The 22,392-nt window shown below is 40.0% G+C and overlaps 1 long non-coding RNA gene and 1 other non-coding gene across 2 annotated transcripts; both read left to right on the forward strand.

Annotated features, from left to right (window-relative positions):
* Positions 1 to 567: 567 nt before the first annotated feature.
* Positions 568 to 19,110, forward strand: si:dkeyp-84f3.5 (uncharacterized). Its single transcript, XR_013648187.1, has 2 exons — positions 568 to 872; positions 16,165 to 19,110. It is a non-coding gene; the product is annotated as an uncharacterized si:dkeyp-84f3.5 (transcript).
* Positions 3,619 to 14,011, forward strand: LOC144984472 (uncharacterized). Its single transcript, XR_013648188.1, has 2 exons — positions 3,619 to 5,214; positions 7,035 to 14,011. It is a non-coding gene; the product is annotated as an uncharacterized LOC144984472 (long non-coding RNA).
* Positions 19,111 to 22,392: the final 3,282 nt, after the last annotated feature.

Consider the following 22,392-nt stretch of genomic DNA (forward strand, 5'->3'; position numbering starts at 1 on the left):
TGTCACCATTTTACTGTTTAGTTATCTGGCATGTAAAAATTCTAAAAACAAATGACATAAATAACTTAACTAACTAAAACAATTGAACTAAAACTACAATCTCATTTTTTATTCAAATTGTCAGCATTTTTCTTTAAAGCCAAAGATCCACAATGGAGGGATGAAAGAGCCAAATATGTCTGGTTGCACACCTGAGTAAGTAATAGTGATGCCACAATTCTCTGTTTAAAACTGGATGTATCTACATTTATACCCTATGTTGCACCATTGAACCAAATGGTGGGGAAGAGGGAAACGTTGCATCACTACAGCATACCAGTATGTTTACGCTGATTGTCAAAGATGTGCTGTACTAGATTGAAGGATTTATGAAATATTGTTTTATGACATGTCACCAGGCTTAGTATGAGCCAGTTGAAATGTTTTGGTTTTTTTTTGCTACTTGCTTGGTAGCTAATTAAAAAAGGGATTTTTCTAAATTAATTAGTTTTTTGTTGGTTTTGTAATACACAAATCATACATCGGACCGTGACCGAAAACTGAGGTTTGAACTGAATCGTGGGGAAAGTGAATCATTGCAACCCTCCCAAAAAATTATCATTATTTTATTTACTTGTTAATTTTTTGACAACATTTATTTATATTTTTAATATGTAAATTGTGTCCCTCTCTTCTGATTAACAAAGAGCTGTGAAAGCAGTGGCCGGTAGGTGGCAGCAGTGGTCCTTAACGCTGGTTGCACCACGCGCGCAAACTGCACAGGAAGAAGAAGATCAGCGACACCCGCCGGGCCTTCAACAACTAGCAGGCGACGGTCTCCTGCAGACTAAAACAGGATACTTACTGCATTCGAGAAAGTATCGGAGATTCCGGTAAGTCCTAAATAGACTCAGCAACTGGCTCATGTTTGGTACTCTATAATGTTTGCGTCGCAAAAGCGTAACACCGTTTCCCCTGCAGTAGCGAAGCTCCGGCTAACAACAGCTAGCTTAGCCACCGTGTATGAAATTATATCACAAAGAAAAACAGTTTCGTGCTAATTCTCTGTGAACAGTTTGATGTGTGTTTGCTGCTATGGTCGTCTCTTTCGGTCATTGTCCCATCACGTTTCCGTGCTCTTATTTCACAGCAAGATCATTCGAAAAGTATGTGTGGAACAAGTACATAGTGTATCTTTTTCGACTATCAAATCTGCAGGAAGTCTGTTTTCGCCCCCAGAAACCCTTTATTTTTTGATTGTTCAGAAGTGCATGCTTTGTGGGATCAGGAGGATGAAGGAGGAGAGGATAATTGATGAGCCTTTTCCATAGTCTGACTTTTAAAGTGTTTTGTAAATACATAATAATGCAACAAATGGTCATTGTGAAGACTTTCCGGTTATTATTTGGGTAAATGATCAGGTAAACATTGGAACTGGACAACTGCTGCCAAAACATGCCTCTTATCGCTCATCTTTCTTTTTATGCCTTATATTTGTATTTATTGCGTTGTAAACATATAATTACGAATGAAAATAATGATTGCCACTGTAAGTGTGGCAAATGCAAGTGTTTGTGGAAATGTTGATTTTTTTTTTTGTGTGGATTATATACGTTCATCCTTACAGTTGAAGTAATGAGGAACATTTAAGCTTTTATTATGAATAGAAATATTCGTGTCCGCTTTCATAATTATTATCAATGTCATTAATCATTTTGACCAGGACTGACTTAAAAAGAGATCACGATTAAATAAGTGTATAAGAATAAAACATTTAATTTCAGTGCCCTTTATTATGAAAACGTGACGGAGCCCCAGATTGTTACAATTAAGAAAATTATAGAAAATTTGTGAGTAATAAATAAACTTTGAAACACATATGATTGCGACTTTCTTAGACCTACATGATTATGGAGTCCCAAACTTTTCATAATTAATTAAATAATCATGACCTTGTGGAATCACACAATCAACAATAACTCTCTGATAAATATATAAAAGATCATGAAATTTTGAAAAACCTTCTGCTGAAAAAGCTCATTATGAAATAAACATAAAATGCTGTTTTAAAATATTGAACAGGTTTTTAAAGCAAAATGAAAAATATTTAATAATAAAATGGCTAATTTAAAATCTGTTTGCAGGTTTTTCTCAATTTCATGATCTTTTTATATATTTATGAGATATTTAATAATTGATTGTGTGATTGCACAAGGTAAAATTTATTTATTTAATTAAGAACAGTTTGGGACTCCATAAATGATGGGCTGTTAAGTGAAATGGGATCAACTTAAAGTGAATGAAAAGGATGGTAGGGGTAGGGGGGTTACACCTAAAAGTACACATTGTAAATTTGAAGGAATAAAATACATTTTAAGCTTAAAAGAAGTATGGAAAATATGAGAGGAAAATGGAGTGAAAGAGACTATCGACAAAAGAAATGTTGTTTGTTTGCTGCTTTTGTATTGTCAACTTATGTTTTTACAATTCAAAATTTTCATTTTTGGTGCTGAGCCCAACTTTAAACACCAGGGGCCTCATTTCTAAAGGTTGCGTACGCACAAAAGAAGGCGTACGCCACTCTCTACGCAATAGTTGAGATTTATAAAAAGCAAACTTGACGGGAAAATGTGCGGTCCTTCACGCAAGCTCTGACCCAGGCGTACGCACAAAAACGGGTGAAATGAGAAACGGCGACGCCGTCGGCAGATGGAAGAAACACGTGAAAGTGAAAATGACAATACTGCCTCTCTTAAATAACATGAAGACTTCACAAAGCAAGTCTCACAATTAACAGCTACACCAACACCCGTTTGATCGATCAGCAGTGAAACAAACAAAAAAGTCAAACGAAAATTACAACAGAAATTCAAATGAACAATTATTTGCAAAAAGAAAAGTGAAATATGTTCTGCAATATTGGCATGTTGTGCAATTCATCCTCATAAATAATATATTTAACAGAACGAAATAATGTAGAAAACTGATATTCCCGTCAGTGTGTCCGTCTGGCGGAGCAGATATAGGTGCAATCAGACGGACAGGTGGATAGATAGAGAGAGATGCATTAATTGTCCACTGGGGAAAGTTGTTTTCATAGTAAAACATTTCTTCATAAGGTACGGAATTATGGTATTCATGCATATGCCTTTAGTTTGTTTTATTTTTGATAAAACAATGTATGGCGTAGGTCTCAACCATTCAGAAAGCAACAAGAAATTACATTTGCGCTGAACAATTTCCCATTTCCACGTCGATTATTACCGACATCTGTAGCTTGTCAGATGCAATTAAATGGAGGGAAATAAAATGCCCCATCACAATGCGTAATGACGCACAATGGCTGATCTTGCGCTCTTAGAAGATGTGGCAAATGGAAGAATTCGGAGTGAACGCATCTTTAGACAGCAAGGAGACTTGCTGGCAAACGAGGACGAGTGGCTTATGAGCCGGTTCTGACTTCCTCTGCGGGCTTTTGGGGGGGTGTCACCCGGTGCATCTGGCGCGTCGGTGTCCCCCTGCGCCTCAGTCACCACTCCACTTAAAAGGGATTCCCCAATTATTGCCGCCAGTCTCTCATCAGGAGGGGTCAGCTCCGGTGTCTGCCACGGGTAAGTGTGTGTGTGTGTGTGTGTGTGTGTGTGTGGGGGGGGGGGGGGGGGGGGGTTCAGCGCTAGACTTTTTTTGCCTTGACTTTGATGTCCGACCTTTTCTTTTTTCGGCCACGGTCCGAGGTTGTGAGGCTGCAGCATTTTCGGCGTCTGCCGCCATCTGCCACTCACGTGCCTTTTTGGCATTGGAAATGCCCACACTGTGCCCTCCAAACAACATATTTCTCCTCTTTTCCACCTCGCCTACGATAAATTCTACTTCACATTGAGTGAAGTTACTATTTTTTCATTTCCTCTCGGTGTGTGCCATGATTTCGCAATCAATGAATATTCATTTGTGGGCGTTTCACGGACTATTTATGGGCAACTATGGGCGTGTCATGAGGCCGCAAAAGCTGCGCAGCATTTAGAATTGGTTGTGATTTATTAAGGGAAAGATGCGTAGGATGTGTGTGCGCACGGTTTTATAAATCTGAATATTTCTGTGCGTACGCACGTCCTATGTTTCATCCGTACGCCACTTCTGACGCAAATCCTACGCAAAGTTTTATAAATGAGGCCCCAGAACATGATTGACATCAGGGGATGGCGGTTACGATTACTTATACCATGGTCTGGGTCAATACTCGATTCTGATTGGCTGCTGGGTGTGCATTAAAAAGTGATATTCCACAGGATAACTGCACGGTGAAAAAAGAAGTTCCGGTCACCTAGCTTAGATGTTTTGTTTCGCTGCGCCGCCTTCTTTAAAACAACCTTTTGCTTCATTATCAGGACAAAAACAAGCGGTAAGAGGTGAACTTTCACTCTGAACTGATGCTTTATTCAACTCATCGGAAAGATCAGCATATATATATATATATATCGCTTTATATCACCGAATCTTGACTGCAGCGGTAGTGCGGCGTGACGCAGACTATTTGTTACGTAACAAATAGTCCGCTTTTTGTGAGAAAAGCGATGCAAATCAGGAAAAAAACAAGAATTAAGGACTAAAACCTGGTTAATATGTATTGCTTTTGTAAGTGACCATGGTATAAGCAGGTTAATGGCCTTTGAAGTGTGCATTATTATTTTTTAACGCACGGTTCAGGCTTCCACTGCGTTTCTCCATTTCACAACCTTTGATTATTTTAGATTTTATAAATGGATCTGTGTAAATTCAAAAAAACATGTTCTTTATGACAAAGTAAAAAAACAACAGTAAAAACACACAATCCCCCCCTTTTTTTCTTTTTTAGTGCAAGGGTAGCATTCTTTTATTTTTGCTTTATGTTTATGCCTCATTGTGCCTAGCAGCTTCTATGGATGAGACCATAGATATTTATATGAAATGGATGGAGCATCTCTGACGTCACCCATTGACTTCTACAGTCCCCTATGTTGGCTAAGGCTTGAATTGTCAGCTCACCGACGCAGCCATATTGGCCGGAGTTAACTCCAACTAACTCTGACGGTTCAAATATGGGGAAAGGGGCAGAACCGAATGAAGCCGTTTTTCCCCTTTTTGTCCACGGTTTATGCTGGTCCACACATCTCCATGCTAATGCTTACCAGCTTTGGCTAAAGTCTCCAGCTCCCCAACGCAGCGGTGGACTAATATTTGCATCAAGAATCTTCAAAGGTAAGTACTTGGTGTTTTACACTGAATACGTAAAGCTTTTAAATGGAGTTTTCACCAATAATTTCCACAATTGATTCGATTCACAATTGTTTAAAATTTAGTTTTTGATCCACTCAATTCATTTCAATTCAATTTTTATTTTACACGGCTTACACATTTAGACATATTTGTATAAAAATACAATAATTATCTATATATGTTTTAAAGATATTTATATTAATCTGGGAAAGTTCACGCGCTGTAAAATGTATTGGTGAAATAATAAACCAATAAGATTGTTAACACCATACAGTAGGGCCGCACAATATGAGGAAAACTTGCAATATGAGTGATCAATATTGCGAAAACGATATAATTTGCGGTATATAAACAAATAGCGAAATAACCAAAAACAGTTTAATAATTATACTCCAACGGACCCTCATCAACATAGGAGGGAAAATCTAACATAAAAGGGCTCCATCTGATTGGTCAACAACGTTAAAGGGTCTTTCCGATTGGTCAAATTATGAAGGAATTTATTTGATTCGTTAAATAAATCAAGCTGCCATAAGATTGTTTTAGCACATTTAAGATTACCATGAATTGCAAATGTTGCTGTCTTTTGAGATATGCATATTGCACAGCTTGATCTTGTGATAACGATAAATTTGCGGTATATTGTGCAGGCCTACCATACAGCGTTACACAATCTCTTAAAACGAGAAGCTCCAACAAAAATGTGCAGATCATTATGTTCTGCCTCTCCTGGAGGGTGTTTCAGTTTGGCCTCTAGGTGGAGCTCACGCTACAGCTCTGCTCTTTCTTTCAGAAAAGGGATACTGTGCTTTAGACCACAAATGGTCACTTAAAGAAAAATTATTTTCCTGTAAAGAGTTTTGACAATCCCTGCCTGTGATTATATAAAGATGTTCATTTAGTCAGAAATGTATATTTAGGTCGACCGAGCGTTAGCATTAGCATACCTAATGGAAATTCCATTATACGTTATCATCAAGCTAGCAGACCTTGGCTTTACTGCTGTGAAGCTTTAGGTCACTAGAAAAGGCAAGTCATTGAAGATCATTCTCTACATTTATGGATTGATTATTGATTTATCATGCTTGAATCAGTTCAGATCAATTCATCAATTTTATCAAGCCATCCTTACTTTTAAAGTACAGCTGTGCAAGGGACGTTTTGATAACAAATCCATATTTTCAGGTATTACGTGTTTAGCATGACCAACCTCTACCCTGAACAAGTTTGAATATGTCATTTCTGAGTTCTTAATATGTTGCATCAAATTATAATATCTTATTGTAACCCTTATATACACATTTTTTAACAACAGTAATCTACGAAAACGTCATTTTTTCTCTCTCATGTTAAATCAAACTGTTGGCATATGACCATACATAATGTTGTGATTACAATGTTAGACGTTTTTCTTTTTCCCCCTAAGTTGAGTTGAACATATTGTCATTAATCTCTTTAGACCCGAGCTCCTGTTTGAGCTGACCCTCCACACAAACAGTCACAGGGCCCAGTTAAGCAGAATGAACTACTGTGGTAATAGAACCCTAAATGTGATGTCCATGCATGTGGATGCCGGTCTGAAGAGCTTAAACATGACTGGTGCTGTTCTGCTGCTGACAAAGTAAAAACTGTGATGTTCTTTGAAGAACAAAAAAAAGACTCTGTCAATAAATATGTACATATGGATCTGGAGCAGAAGCAAGATAAAAGATTTTCCATTGTGTATTTTAAAATGTCTTTGCAAAAATACCACGTGTAAAAACATTTAAATAAAATCTACTTTCTTTTTCTTACATTTACAGTTTGGATTATTGGTGATGGTCAAGTCTGTCGGGCATCAGAAAGCTCAATAAAACCATCACAGGGACTTGGGCGTGACGGCCATCCACATCTGCTGGGTCCAACGGCGGTGCACAGGATGAAAGAGGATGTCCAGAGGCTGCATGATGCTGATCCCAGCACTGTGTTTACTCGACATGAATGTAAAACAATTCAATCACCCCTTTGCTTTGTGGCAGACAGCCATCATGTCAGGTGATTGTTTAAAAAAATCCCTATGCTTTCCATAAATCAGGGGATTAAATGTACTGAGTTGTTAGTGGTTAATGCTTTTGATATTTTGAATAATTGATCCGGTTTCAAAAATAAATACATGTTGTACAGACCTGACTTTGACCCATAGTTCCATTTGTTTTACTTGCATATTGAAACATCAGTGTGAATAAACAGAACAGTCACTCAAATGTTAAGCTTTCCTTTTTATGAATCACACACGTCACAAATCTTATGATTAAACATTTTTCTACCGTAAAAATGGAAATGTTGGATTGTTTTGGATTATAATCCCACTGTCCATGCCAAGACACAGGCCTAGAGAGGAACATGGAGACAAACACGTAAAATTAAAATCACAAGACAATAAAAATGTATAACTTTTAAAAAAAGGAAATGCTTAAAATAAAGGTTCATGTCGCAGTGGATTCTGGAAGTTTTATGCATGTCTTTGTTTTTACTTTAAAGGGCCTTTGCATTGTAAAATAAAATTTTTGCACTTTAAAGTTCAATTCAAGTCAGTTATATTCATATAGCCCAATATTACAACACAACTGTTTCAAAAGGCAGGGGAGGCAAATTTACTAGTAGCACATGTGCGACTGGATGTAATATTCAGTCGCACACTCTCAAATTTTGGTCGCAAAATGCGACCATTTGGTCGCAGTCTGGGGCCCTGTGGACCGGAAACCCCAATGTCAAATTAGAGAGCAAAGATCCTGTTGGACTTTCAGAGACAGATGGACAGGATGGTAATGGCGAACCATTGTAGTGGTGGATAAAGAACAGAGAAAAGCTATGTGGTGGATGTGGCAGTGCCAAGTGATGGGAACATCAGGTAGAAGGAACATGAGAAACTGGAGAAATACCAGGGACTCAGAAGAACTGGAGAAAGCATGGAAAGTGAAGGTGACAGTGGTGCCTGTGGTAATTGGAGCACTCGGGGCTGTAACCCCCAAGCTTGAGGAGTGGTACAGATACCTGGAAAGACCTCAGACCTCTCAGCCCAGAAAAGCGCAGTGCTAGTAACAGCTAAGATACTGCAGGACCCTCAAGCTCCCAGGCTTCTGGTAGAGGACCTGGGGCCTCATTTATAAAACTTTGCGTAGGATTTGCGTCAGAAGTGGCGTACGGATGAAACATAGGAAGTGTGTACGCACAGAAATATTCAGATTTATAAAACCGGGCCCGCGCACATCCTACAGAGTTTTCCTTTAATAAATCACAATCAATTCTAAATGTAGCACAGATTTTGCGGCTTCATAACACGCCCATAGTTGCCCATAAATAGTCTGTGAAACACCCACAAGTTAATATTCATTGATTGCGAATTCATGGCAAACACAGAGAGGAAATCAAAAAATTCTAACTTCAATCAATGTGAAGTAGAAGTTATCTTTGGCGAGGTGGAAAAGAGGAGAAAAATGTTGTTTGGAGGGCACAGTGTGGGCATTACTAATGCCAAAAAGGCACTTGAGTGGCAAACGGTGGCAGACGCCGTAAATGCTGTAGCCTCACAACTTCGGACCGTGGACGAAATAAAAAAGAAATGGTCGGACATCAAAGTCGAGGCAAAAAAACGTCTAGCGCTCCATCGCCAGATTGTGTCTACCACAGGTGGGGGAAAGGGGACACCGGAGCTGACCCCTCTTGATTAGAGACTGGCGGCAATTATTGGGGAATCCCTGTTAAGTGGAGTGGTGACTGAGGCGGAGGGGGACACCGACGCGCCAGATGCACCGGGTGAAACAGGCACGGCGTGGTTCCTCCGAGTGCTCCTCTGTAACGCCGGGCCCAAAAGCCCGCAGAGGTCCAACAGGACGGTTGGAGGAAGTCGGAACCGGCTCATAAGCCAATCGTCCTCATTTGCCAGCAAGTCTTCTTGCTGTCTAAAGATGCGTTCACTCCGAATTCTTCCATTTGCCACATCTTCTAAGAGCGCAAGATCAGCCATTCTGCGTCATTACGAATTGTGATGGGGCATTTTATTTCCATCTATTTAATTGCATCTGACAAGCTACAGATGTCGGTAATAATCGACGTGGAAATGGGAAATTGTTCAGCGTTTGCAAAACTGCAAAACTGAAGATTTCAGAGTGGCCTTTTCTTGTGGCCAGTCTAAGGCACACCGGTGCAATAATCATGCTGTCTAATCAGCATCTTGATATGGCACACCTGTGAGGTGGGATGGATTGTCTTGGCAAAGGAGAAGTGCTCACTATCACAGATTTAGACAGATTTGTGAACAATATTTCAGAGAACTGGTTTCACATTGAGTTCATACCATAAAAAATGGGAGCAATAACAAAAGTGTTGCGTTTATATTTTTGGTCAGTGTATATTAGGCCTGCACAATATACCACAAATTTATCGTAATCGCAATTTCCAGCTCTGCAATGTGCACATCGCAGAAGACGGAAAAAATCGCAATAAATAGTAAACCTTAAATGTGCTAAAACAATCATATGGCAGCTTGAAGTATTTAACGAATCAAATAAATGCCTTTATGCATTTGACCAATCGGATGTACGCCTTCAAGTTGTTGACCAATTGGATGGAGGCCTATTATGTTAGATGTTTGTCACCTATGTCGATGAGGGTCATTTGGAGTATAATTTTTAAACTGTTGCAATGAAATGGGAATTATCGCTGCAATGTTTTGAGTTGCTCCGGATGTTGCTGTACCAGGCACAATGAAACGGCCTTTGCTTTTTACAACTCTGCTACAGAACATGAGTAGAGTTACTGAACTGGAAAGATCCCTGTTCCCCTTCGAATGTCCACTGGCTCCGTGAAGAGCTTTACAATCTTAAACTTGAGAAGCTGTGGTTCTCACTTAAAGGCTCAATCAAATCATTTCAGGCTACCTGGAATCCCTTTCTACAGTCAAAACCGTGGTCTTGCCATCTGATTACAACTAAACTATTTTTCTACTAATTTTTCCTCCTAAATTCATAATTTTACTACAAATTGCGAGTTTATTATTATTATTTTTTTCCATTTTATTTTCATTTATTTTGCTTTGACCTGTCTGTTGCTCCCAAACCACCGCCTGGCCCTGCAGTTGTCCAAAGGAGACAAATAAATGAGAGCACTAGGGCACAGTTTGTAGAAATGATAAACCCTGAAAACGTCTCTGGTGCCAATGTTGATGAAATGCTGAATTTTGTTACTTCTAGCATCTTGAATGTTCTGGATGCCATTGCCCCTATGAAAGTTAAATTGAGAAAACATAGACAGAAAGCTCCCTGGAGGAATGATGATCTAGTCAGGGCACAGAAACAACAGTGCCGCAGAGCCGAGCGAAAGTGGCGCAAGTCAAAACTCGAGGTTCATTATGGAATATATAAGGCGGAGTTGTAAGTTTACAACCAGATCTTATGCAGAACAAGGGAAAGGTACTTCTCTGAAATAATTGGAAGTTGCAGCAGCAACTCTCGTATCCTGTTCACAACAGTTAACAGATTAACTAACCCTCCAACCCAGCTACCAATAGAACTGGTTTGTACACCCAAATGTAATGAGTTTGCTGTATTTTTCAATGACAAGGTTCAGGCCATTAAAAAAGCCATCAACTCCACAACACATATAACTATCCAACGGCCACCTACTCACTCTAAGCTGTCTCACTTTGTACCTGTCACTGACCAAATTGTCCAAGAGACCATCACCCGTCTGAGCTCGTCTACATGCTGCCTTGATGTCTTACCCACTAGATTTCTAAAGTCTGTCTTGAACAGTGTGTTGCCATCAATTACTCAAATAGTTAACATGTCTCTTCAATCTGGAATATTTCCAGAGGCCTTAAAAACTGCAGTCATTAAACCCCTCCTGAAAAAGAGCGGTCTTGATCCCACTGTACTGAATAATTACAGACCTATCTCTAATCTGCTATTTTTAGGAAAAGTCCTTGAAAAAGTTGTCTACCAACAGCTCACTGACTTTCTCTTATTAAACAATTCGTTTGATGTTTTCCAGTCAGGTTTTAGACCCCATCATAGCACAGAAACTGCTCTTATCAAGGTAACCAATGACATCTGCCTGAACACTGATGATGGAAAAGTCTCTGTCTTAATCCTGCTAGACCTGAGTGCTGCCTTTGATACTGTTGATCATGGGATCCTTTTGCACAGACTCCAAGACTGGGTTGGCATCTCTGGATCTGCCCTAAGTTGGCTCAAGTCTTATCTGGAAGACAGGAAATATTTTGTTGAAATTGGGAGTTGTGTCTCAGACTACATGGGCTTGAATTGTGGTGTGCCCCAGGGATCGATCCTGGGACCCCTTCTGTTCAACCTCTACATGCTGCCACTAGGGCAGTTAATACGCAGTAATAACATTTCTTATCACAACTATGCAGATGATACTCAGATCTATGTGTCACTGACAACAGGTGAATATGGGCCGGTGGATTCACTCAGCCACTGCCTCCAACAGATCAGTGCGTGGATGCAGAACAACTTTCTCCAGCTAAACTCAGACAAGACCGAAGTTATTGTTTTTGGCCCACAGAAACAAAGAGAAATTGTCAGCAGCTACCTTCATTCTCTGTCTCTTAAACCCTCAAATCAAGTCAGAAATCTAGGGGTAATCATGGTCTCTGACCTGAACTTTAACAGCCATATCAAGTCAGTAACATCAGCGGCATTTTACCACCTGAAAAACATTGCCAAAATCAAAAACATAATCTCAAAGCGAGACCTGGAGATACTTATTCATGCATTTGTCTCCAGTAGGTTAGACTACTGTAACGGCCTGCTCACCGGCCTCTCCAAACGAGCTGTAAAACAGCTTCAGTACATCCAGAATGCTGCTGCTCGAGTCCTGACGAAAACCAGGAAGTATGATCACATTAGTCCTGTGCTCAGGTCTCAGAACTGGCTCCCTGTACCTCAAAGAATAGACTTCAAAGCAGCTCTGCTTGTGTACAAGTCTCTCCATGGCCGAGCACCAAAGTACATCTCTGACATGTCAGTGCCATATGAACCATCTCGTACTCTGAGGACCTCAGGCGCCGGCCTCCTGTTGATACCCAGAGTCAGAACTAAACAAGGGGAATCAGCGTTTCAATATTCTGCAGCTAAAATCTGGAACAGCCTCCCTGAAGTCGTAAGACAGGCCTCTTCTGTGCTCATGTTCAAATCTAGACTTAAAACATTTCTGTTTAGCCGTGTATATGACTGAAAGGTCCTATCTGCACTTTTCTTTCCTTCCTTTCTTTTTAAATCTTTTTTTTCTTTTTTTTCTTTTTTCTTTCTGACGCTCCTCCCGCACCATGCCGCGTGCGGGAGGAGCTACCAGCTAATGTTTTTATCCTGATAGCCACATGTGGAGTGGTGTCTGTGATTATCTCACTTACAATGCATGGATGCACAATGCACACGGAGAATGTTAAAAGATCAGGTTTATTTAGTTTGAATAGTTTTAAATAATATCAATGTTTCCATGTTTGAGTTCATGAGATCATCCCAGAGAGAGTCTTTGCTTCAGCTCCTGCAGTCAAACTACGTCTTTAATTACGTGTAAATCAGAGCGCGCAGCAAGTGTGTGTGTGAGCGCAAGTAATAGTAAAAAAAGGTTTCCTCCAAAGTACAGTTCTTTTATTAACTCGCTGTGGAGGGTCAGAACGGGGACGTGAACCCCAAATCAAATCCCGGATATCCGCTGCGTTTTCTGACCTTGGTCAGAAATGTCATTGCAGGAAAGGTTCAACATTTTCCCCGAGAGGGAAAAATAAAGCCAGAGGACCTGATTTATAATCATTGTCTCAATGAAAATAGAAAAATATCATAAGGTTCAGGAGGCCCGAGCAGGCTTGTTCCGCTTTCCCCAGCCAGTCTGGCCGCCAGCTCGCCTCCCGTGACGTCAGACTGGATCTGTGAGCACAGACAGCAGAGCTGTTAGCTGCAGAGACGAGCTCTGAGTGAATGGCGTGAGAACGAGGAGTGTTTCAAGGGGGGCTTTGAGACGTGGACGACGGGAGATCCTCTGTGGTTTGGTCCACACAAACCCTCAAACTAAAAAAACAGAGTCGTCCATGTTTGCATCTTCTGCAGCAGACGGATAGTTTGTCTCTATTTGATCTCTAATGTCAGCAAAGCCGTGCAGATATCGCTGAAATGTGTAATCTCTCTGACCGGCACACCGCTGAGCGGGTATCGAGGAATATCAGTCGATTTCCATGGATAAGCCAATGAGCGTTTAGATCCTGCCCACTTTCACTGATTGACAGATAGACTCATTCTGCTGAAAAAGCTCTTCATGAAATAAATATGTCATTCTGAAAAACAGCAACATGAAATAAAACAAAGCTACTTTGGAAAATATTGATTTTGAAAAACTAGGTTCTGATAAAAGACATAGAATTATAATAATATTCAACATGATTAAAAATGAATATTTTAAAATGCTCTTTCAAAATAATGAACAGGTTTTTAAAGTAAAATGAATATATTGAATGATATTATGGCTAATTTAAAATCAGTGTGCAGGTTTTTCACAATTTCATGATCTTTTTATATATTTATGAGAGATTTCTTGGTTGATAGTGTATTTGCATGAGGTCCTATTTATTTATTTAATTAAATTTTTATTTATTTAATTATGAACAGTATAGGAATCCATAGTGGTGACATTCTTGGATTGTTTTCCTCATCCATAATTGTAAACACTTTGCACTGGAATGTCTGTTATTTGAAAATGTTCAATAAACAAAGCTGAAAAGAAATGTACAAAAAGAAATCACTTCGCCCCGCAGTTGTCATGAATTAAATATGCAGCCATCAATGACATAAAAAGTTGAAGCACCTGGCATTAAAGGGGTTTATTTACGACGGAGTTTTAGGGCCACGGTGAGGAAAAAAAATTCTGGCCAACATGACGAGATTAAAGTCGTCATGTCGACTTTAATCTCGTCATGACGAGAAAAAACTCGACACAAAGTTTCGAGAAAAAACTCGTCGTGTCGAGATAAAAGTCGAAATAAAGTTTCGAGATTAAAGTCGCAATGTTGCGCGCGAGCAGTGAAGCTGAGTCTTTCAGGAGTATTCAATGTTATGGCTGTTAGTGAGCTAGTGGCTTTGTATTTAAGAGTTTACGACAGAGTTTTATGGCCACCAGAAAAAAGTAATTTTATTAGGAGATAAAAACTCGTAAATTTACAGGAAAAAATTCATAGATTAAAAAGGAGAAAACCCCGAAGTTATCTGTTTATCGGAGCCTAGCTTGAAGATGAAAGATGTAGAGCCTTTTGTGAAGCTTTATTTTCGGATTATAGGTTTAAAACAAAGAGATGCTGAACCTTTTGGCGACTCAAAATCAGATTATTGTTAGTGGAGCCGTCTTTCCGGGTATTTGTAAAATAAGGAGCTCAGAGAAACGTTTGGGTGTAGTGGACCGCTGCAGCCTTTATTCTCCTTTTCATTCACAAACCCTGAAGTTCATCTGTCACATTACGTCATGAACCTGTCATCCGATCACCAATGCGGAAGTAAACAGTGTTACATACGCCCCCTCCTGCAGATGAAGCGACCCGTTTGATCATTAAAAAACAAAGATGAATGAAAATAGTCTATTATATTAGCATTACAACGTTGAAAAAGGCAAAAAGTGCTTCTCCTCCTCAGACGGAAGCATCACACAAACATAGAGATCTTGTCTTTGGTGGAGGAAGAAAGGATTCAAGTAAACAGCTGCAGGGACACCCGATGCCGGCTTCATCATCGGGCTGCAGAGTATGGAGGCAGAGATCCTGCAAACCAACCATCAATAAATAAAACTTTAATAACTTGTAAATCAAACAAATGAGCTTCCAGACATTTGGAACGTTATCAATAAACATTCAGCTCACCTGTTCAACTACGTTTAGTCGGTCTGATCTGCTGCTGCACGGCGTTCACCTGCTGCTCTGCATTCTCACTTCCACAATAATCTCGTAAATTTACGAGTTTTTTTCTCTCGCGCGCAACATTGCGACTTTAATCTCGAAACTTTATTTCGACTTTTATCTCGACAAGACGAGTTTTTTCTCGAAACTTTGTGTCGAGTTTTTTCTCGTCATGACGAGATTAAAGTCGACATGACGACTTTAATCTCGCCACGTTGGCCAGAATTTTTTTTCCTCACCGTGGCCCTAAAACTCCGTCGTATTTATTTGAGGGGGGAACATTACTATTTTAAGATGGGGGTCGATGCAAAAATGCTCTCTAAGCACCAGCCCCTCTGGTCAGTTGCGGTACTGCAACGTTTTGTTACTTCCTGGTTGGCGTCACCACCGTTTTGATGAGACCCACATTCAGGATCTTTGCTAAGTCTGCGTGATGAGCTGTATCTGTAATGTGGTAACAGGGTTTGTCTTGGGAAAAGCTGAATTTGTTCTGCATCATCGGTCCCACCCACAACACATCGGCAGATTTCCAATGAGCTTCTCAAAAACTATGTCCTAGAAGACAAAACTATTTTTTATGGGTTAAAAACGGTATAATTATAATTAAAAGACCATTGGGAACCCTTTTAAAGTCGACCAAAAGATGATCAGAGTGGGACTTAAAACTGAATTATCTTCTTGTTTTTTAACCCTTGTGCTATCCTAGGCACTTTAACGTTGGGAGTTGGGTCATCTAGACCCACTAGACAGTGCGCTGAACCTTTTTTCTTTAATGATTTGTGATCTTCACTGGTGTCCATGGATTACATGAAATCTTTCCACCTTTATCCACCTTTGTCATGGTAGGGAGAACACTTCAATGGAAGGGTGGGGTCATCTAAGATAGCACAAGGGTTAATAGGGACAGTGCAGGCATTCTTAAAATGGTGTTTTCTGTGTTTGAATGACTTGTTTTGTTTGATTACTCTTTTATTTTTGTGTATTTCTTCATCCAGGTTGTAGGATAGCATGGAGGAGCAACAAAACTGGCAGCAATCTGGACCAGTGATGAGTGAGCCGGCTGTCTTCCACATAAGGATCAATGTCGACTGTACCTGGATAGTTCAAGTCGCACTTCAAGGTTAAAGAGGGATGCCATAAGCCCACAGACACAATCAGTTCATCATGGAGAAGCAGAAAGCTGTGAATAATATTTCTGCAGCTCATTTCAGTGAGGAACAATGTAGCTTCATCTGCACTGAATGTGGGGGTGGCTTCAGTCAGTATGCCAGTGTGTTAGCCCACATGACCAGTCACGGGCCTTTGGATTCATTTTCCTTTGATGGTTCATCTGACGGATTAGAAATCCCTCGGGAGTACGTGCTTCAGGAAAATGGCACATTGACTGTTGTGAACGGACTTTCGCAGTCGCACTGTTTTAACTCTTTACAGTCGTCTGTGAAACCAGCTTCTTCTGGAGTGTTGCCGTCCCAGTTCTCAAACTCTGCTAAACCAGCGTCTCCAAGTTCCCGGCTGCAGCCCTCCCCTCACAAAGACCTTTTCAAAACAGACTTGAACCCTGACAAGTCTCTTCAGGTCCATCACCGCTGCGAAATTTGTAGCCGATCATTCACCAGCCTCCAGAGTCTGCATCGCCATCAGCAGTATCGAAACACAGAAAGAGGCTACAAGTGCACTTTGTGCTGCAAGATCTTTGAAGATAGACTCCGGCTGAAGAAACATCTTGAGGAACACAGCAAAGAGAGGTTTCACTGCTGTGGTCAGTGTGGTAAACGCTTCTTGAAGGTGGATGCCCTTAGTGCTCATAAAAAAGAGAAGCACTCTTCGCCCAAAGCGTCATTCAAAGCAGAGAACAAACTGGAGAAGAAGTTGGAGAAAACATATACTTGCAAGAAGTGTAAACTGAGTTTCTTCTGGATGTCAGATTTCCAGACCCACTCAGTCTACCTTTGCAGGGGAAAAGAACTGGATGCTGGTTTTGCATCCGAAGTCGAATTGGATTGTGTCGATGCTGATCAAACGGAACCTGTGAACTGCCACATCAATGGTGCAACCATCAACGTCAAGAGTGGGAGCGGTGAGATGGACACCGAGTCAGACTTCAGGCCCTACAGGTGCGGTTTATGCGGGGATCGTTTTGAAAAATTAACAGCTTTAAAGGAGCATCACATCACACATCAAACTCAGGAAGAAATAGATAAACTAAATCAAGAATCCCAAAGACCTTTTAGGCGAAAGATCCCACCCAAAGGCAGGCGTAGAACTAGTAACCCTAATGGAAAGCTGCACCCCTGTAAGCACTGTCACCGTGTCTTCAATCATTCCAGTAGTTTATCTCGCCACATGAGATATCACAAAGGTACCATGCACACTTGCGTATTTTGTGGTAGACACTTTCCACAGCGCTGCGATCTGAGAAGACATTTAGCCATGTACCACAAAGCTGATTTGGACAAGAAACCAAACTTGAAACACTTGCTTGCAGCTCCTCACAACGGGTCTTCTGTAGAATCTCTCGATAGCGACAAACACAAAGGCGTGGTCGATGATGTATCAGATGGCGAGCAGACTTCAAGTGAGCAGAATCCAAAGGAGAAGCAGTCGGGGAAAACAGGGAGAGTCAACTACAAGTGTCAGGAGTGTGGAAAGAAGTTCGGGCTTTTGTGCGTGTACCAACGCCACTTGCGCTATCACAAGAAGGAGCCCAATAAATGTCCTCAGTGTCCAGCGCAGTTTAGGAACTCTTCATCCCTTGAGCTTCATCTTCAGAATCACCCAAGCACCGAAGAGCCAGATGATGGACAGACGTCTGGAAATGTTCTGGCTGACCAGGAAAAGAATAACATTGACGATGTAGAAGATGATGGGAGTAAGCATAAACGGAAACAAATGGAGAATTCCTCCGAAGACCTTTATGAGTGCACAGAGTGCACACAGACTTTTTCCTGCTTGGACTCTTTTCTCCAGCACCAATCATCTCATTCCTCTGAAAACAATGCATGACTTACCAGACTGCTTTAACAGGATTGTTTTGTACTCAACAGTTTCAAAAAGCTGCAGCTATCAGATATCAGATCTAGCAAAGGTATTCCCTATATGAACCCACAGGTTGTGGCCTTCCTAAAGCGCGAGGTCTCACTAATTATTTCAAAATAAAATTGGAGGGGGGTAAAAAGTGTGGCTCTTCATTGTTATTTGCTATTGTTTGTTTCATTGGTGCATTTTTATGCATTTTTGTGTTTTATTTGCAAACGTGAACTCAGTACTTTTACTTGTAATCATTTTTAGGGTATAGTGTTGTTACAAAGCAGATGAGCTGCATCATTAAAACACGAAAAGGTTTTTTGAAAGCTTTTATTTTTTTGGAGGAAAGACTGACATGAGTTGTACTTTCCTTTCATGACAAAGAATTCTGAAACCTGCAAGATCAGAATGTGTTGACATTGTGAACGTGTTGTTTGTTGTGTTTAATATAAAGCGGATAGATTAAGGAATGCCAATAGAAAGCTGTTGAATTTTAAATGTGACATTGAATGGGCTGATTGGGAATTATGGTCCAGAATTACAGTTATTCAATTTGTGGTCCATCACCATGACACAACATCTACACAAAAGTCTAAACTTTCTTTTTGTAGTCATTAGCATGTCATGTATTTGAAGTAAGAAATGTCTGTTAATTAAACTTGATTACTTTTGTGAAAACGAGAAGCAAAGAATCACTTTGATTTAACATATTAGGAATTAAAAATGTCCCTATTCATGACACTACACCAACCAAGCTTTGATACAATTTATGGAAACGTAATCATTGCCGTTGACTTTCTTGTGGCTTAGACCCTTCGATTCCTGCTATTATGCTTTTAGCAGTGTGTGAAAGAGTCTTCTTGTTTTTGTACTGGTATAAAAGAATGCTCAAATAAAAATGACATTTCCTTTCCTAACCTCTCAGGGCTCAGGCGAATCAACTTTACCTTTATGGTAGTTTTTTTTCTATTTTTGCCATTAAAGAAGTGGGTTTGACCTCTGGGTTAGAATGACTACAGGTATGTTTTGATGAAGGGAGCAGTAGAACCAGGATATTTACTTTTCTGTCCTTGAATTCAATGGGTGAATGTTAACAGCAAAACCGTATTTTTCTGTTTTAAAATTACATTTCTGAGTTTCTTTGTTCAAATCATGAATCGGAAGCAGACGGAAAAAAAAATCCTGTTAGAATTGGAGCTTGTTCGTGAGGGAAAATACGATGGGTGAACCCAAACTCTCAGCAGTGAGGAGAGGAGTGATGTCAGTTTATTAGCATTTCAATGAGGGAAATATGCATTTAAACCCTATGGACGTTTTTTTGAGTCCTAATTCAAATAATTATGCAATTATGAATTGACAATTCAATTTGCAATTCAGGCTTGCAATGTAAAAATACATTTTGAAATTTAGAATTAAGATTTAGAATTCAATATGAATATTTGAAAACAAAATTAATTATTAAATAAAAAATCAATAGCATTTTAAATTGTCATGGATTCTGATGTCATGATTCAAATGAAAATGCATTTTGGAATTTACAATTTTATTTTTAAAAATGACATTTCAAAAGATGGTTGGCTTTAAATTGATTTCAAATTATCTTAAAATCTAATGTATTGTAAAGTAACAGGCTGTTTTTGTGTCAAAATTCAAATTAAAATCATCGGTAAAACAGCGCCCCCTGGTGTAATACATTTTCATTTGCATAGCATTGCGCTTTACGAAAATTCAAATCGAAATGCAAACTGTCAGACTCTAATCAGGTCGGGGCCTTCCACCTCCACTTCTTACTTCAGATCTGTTTATGGGTCAGAGTGTAAATCCTAAATCAGTGAATGGAAGAGTGTTCCTCCTCAGCTCCAAACACGTTAGTAGAAACCAAAGATTTTATTAAGTCTTTAATATTTTTAGTCGGTCAACCAAAGGAAGTGGAGGCAGGACTTAGCAAATTTGGGTGGTAGGCCCTGCCCTGATGAGAGTCTGACAGTTTGCATTTCACTTTGAATTTTGACATAATATGGAAGCGAATGTGTAGCATAATTAAAAATGAAAAAAAAAAAGTCAAAACCAGAAATGCTTTTTCATTTTCAAAATGAAGCTGTATTTTTTGACTCAAAATTAAAATGAAAAAGTAATCCGTCAAAAGTCTTTTTCATTTTTTTCAACACTGCTTATTCTGTCATTTAATTAAAATGATAAAGAAAATGGTATTTGACGTTTCATTTTCAAAAGGTTCTCTGGTAAATGTGTAGCATAATTCATTTAGAAATGTCTAATTTGACAATTATAATGGATTAACAGAAATGATTTTTCATTTTCACAATGAAGCTGCATCAAATGACTCAAAATTAAAATGAAAAATCAATACTTCAAAATGCTTTTTCATTTTCTACTTAAAAAACGATTATTCTGTGTCATAATTAAATGAAAATGCAAAGGGAGTATTGCATTTTCATTTCATAACATCAACCCTGCGAACATTGTCGCATTATTCAATTCGAATAAGCACTTCCAGAGAGGAGGCGGGTCGATGACGTCAGTGCTTTCTCTATGTGTCCGGCTGCTAAGAGACACAGACATGCTAGCAGCAGTGTAGCTTTGTGTTAGCGCCAGAGAAGAGGGCTTTGTGATGGTTGTGAACTTCTGATGAATTTACACAGCTTCTCAGGACGACGTAGCAGCATTTCTGCCTTCTGCGGTCCTCCTTCAGACGCACCGCGGTTCGTTGAACCCCCCAATAAGCTTTTTTTCTTCGGACCGGTAGCTGCCTTCACATAGCGGAGCACAAAGCCCCGCAACGCGAATCTCCCGATCGCCGAAGGCGGAAATGCTGCTACGATCTGAGAAACCATCATATGAATTTGTGTTTCCAGTGGTGTCCAGAACAAAATAAAGGATGATGTAATTCCCACATATTTACATCCAAGGTGGTCATTGCCCGTTCAGAGTTTTTAGTACCTACACGGCTAATGTATTTAGCACATATTAGCTTAATGCTAACCCGTCTTTTGGTCCTCCTTGCAGCGAAGAAAAGCACTGACCGCACGGATTTAAAAAAAAAAATGAGCGAGCAGGCCCTTAATAATGATCACAATAGTAAAGCACATTTAGAAGATAGTCTCCTGCAGCGTCGCGCCGAATGCGTGTTGGTACAACCAGCAAACATTTAGCATGGCGAAATCTGCTATCTGTTGATTGGGCTCCAGCTGTCATCGAACAGCAAAATCAGATTCGCTGCTACGTCGTCCTGAGAAGCTGTGTAAAATCATCAAAAGTTCACAACCATCACAAAGTCCTCTCCTCTGCCGCTGACACAAAGCTACACTGCTGCTAGCATGTCTGTGTCTGTTAGCAGCCGGACACATGGAGATAGCAGTGACATCATCGACCCGCCTCCCCTCTGGAAATGCTTATTCGAATTGAATAATGTGACACTATTAGCAGGGTGGATGTTAAAATGAAAATGCAATCCCTTCTTTGCATTTTTGTTTTAATTATGACACAGAATAAGCTGTTTTAAAGTAGAAATGAAAAACCAGTTTGAAGGATTGATTTTTCATTTTAATTTTGAGTCATTTGATGGAGCTTCATTTTGAAAATGAAAAGCATTTCTGGTTTTGACTTTTATTTTAAATTATGCTACAGAATCGCTTCCATAATATAAGAGGTGATGCTATGCAAATGAAAATGCATGACATCAGGGGCACTATTTTGCATTTCTATTGGAATTTGGACACAGAAGCAGCCTGGTATTTTACAATCCAATGGATTGTCTGGAGATGGTTTGGCCCCTCCTGAGCTTGATATGCTGCTTCTTCAGCCACTCCTTGGTTGCTGGCTCTTTGTTTTGGATCATTATCCTGTTGGAAGACCCATCCACGATCCGTTTGAAGCCTCTTGGTGGAGTACAGGAGCCTCTCAGAATTTGACGGTACATGGCTCCAGTGCAGAAAATCGCCTCCAAAGTATGTTTCCTCCTCCATGCTTGGCAGTGGAAGTGCTGCATATGACCCACAGAACACCACTCCTCCATGCGTACAGTGGGAACGGTGTTCTGTGGGTCCTATGCAAGCATTTCTCTTCTTCCAAACATGACAGGTTGAGTTAGTGTTGAAGAGCTGACCTGGTCAGCCTGAATCTGACTGACACAGTCACAGTGGAAGCGTGGGGGGTGTTGTTGATGCACATTACAAACGTGG

Source organism: Oryzias latipes, chromosome 16 (assembly GCF_053564925.1).
Source record: "Oryzias latipes strain Hd-rR chromosome 16, Olatipes_Hd-rR_3.1".
Lineage (NCBI taxonomy): Eukaryota > Metazoa > Chordata > Actinopteri > Beloniformes > Adrianichthyidae > Oryzias > Oryzias latipes.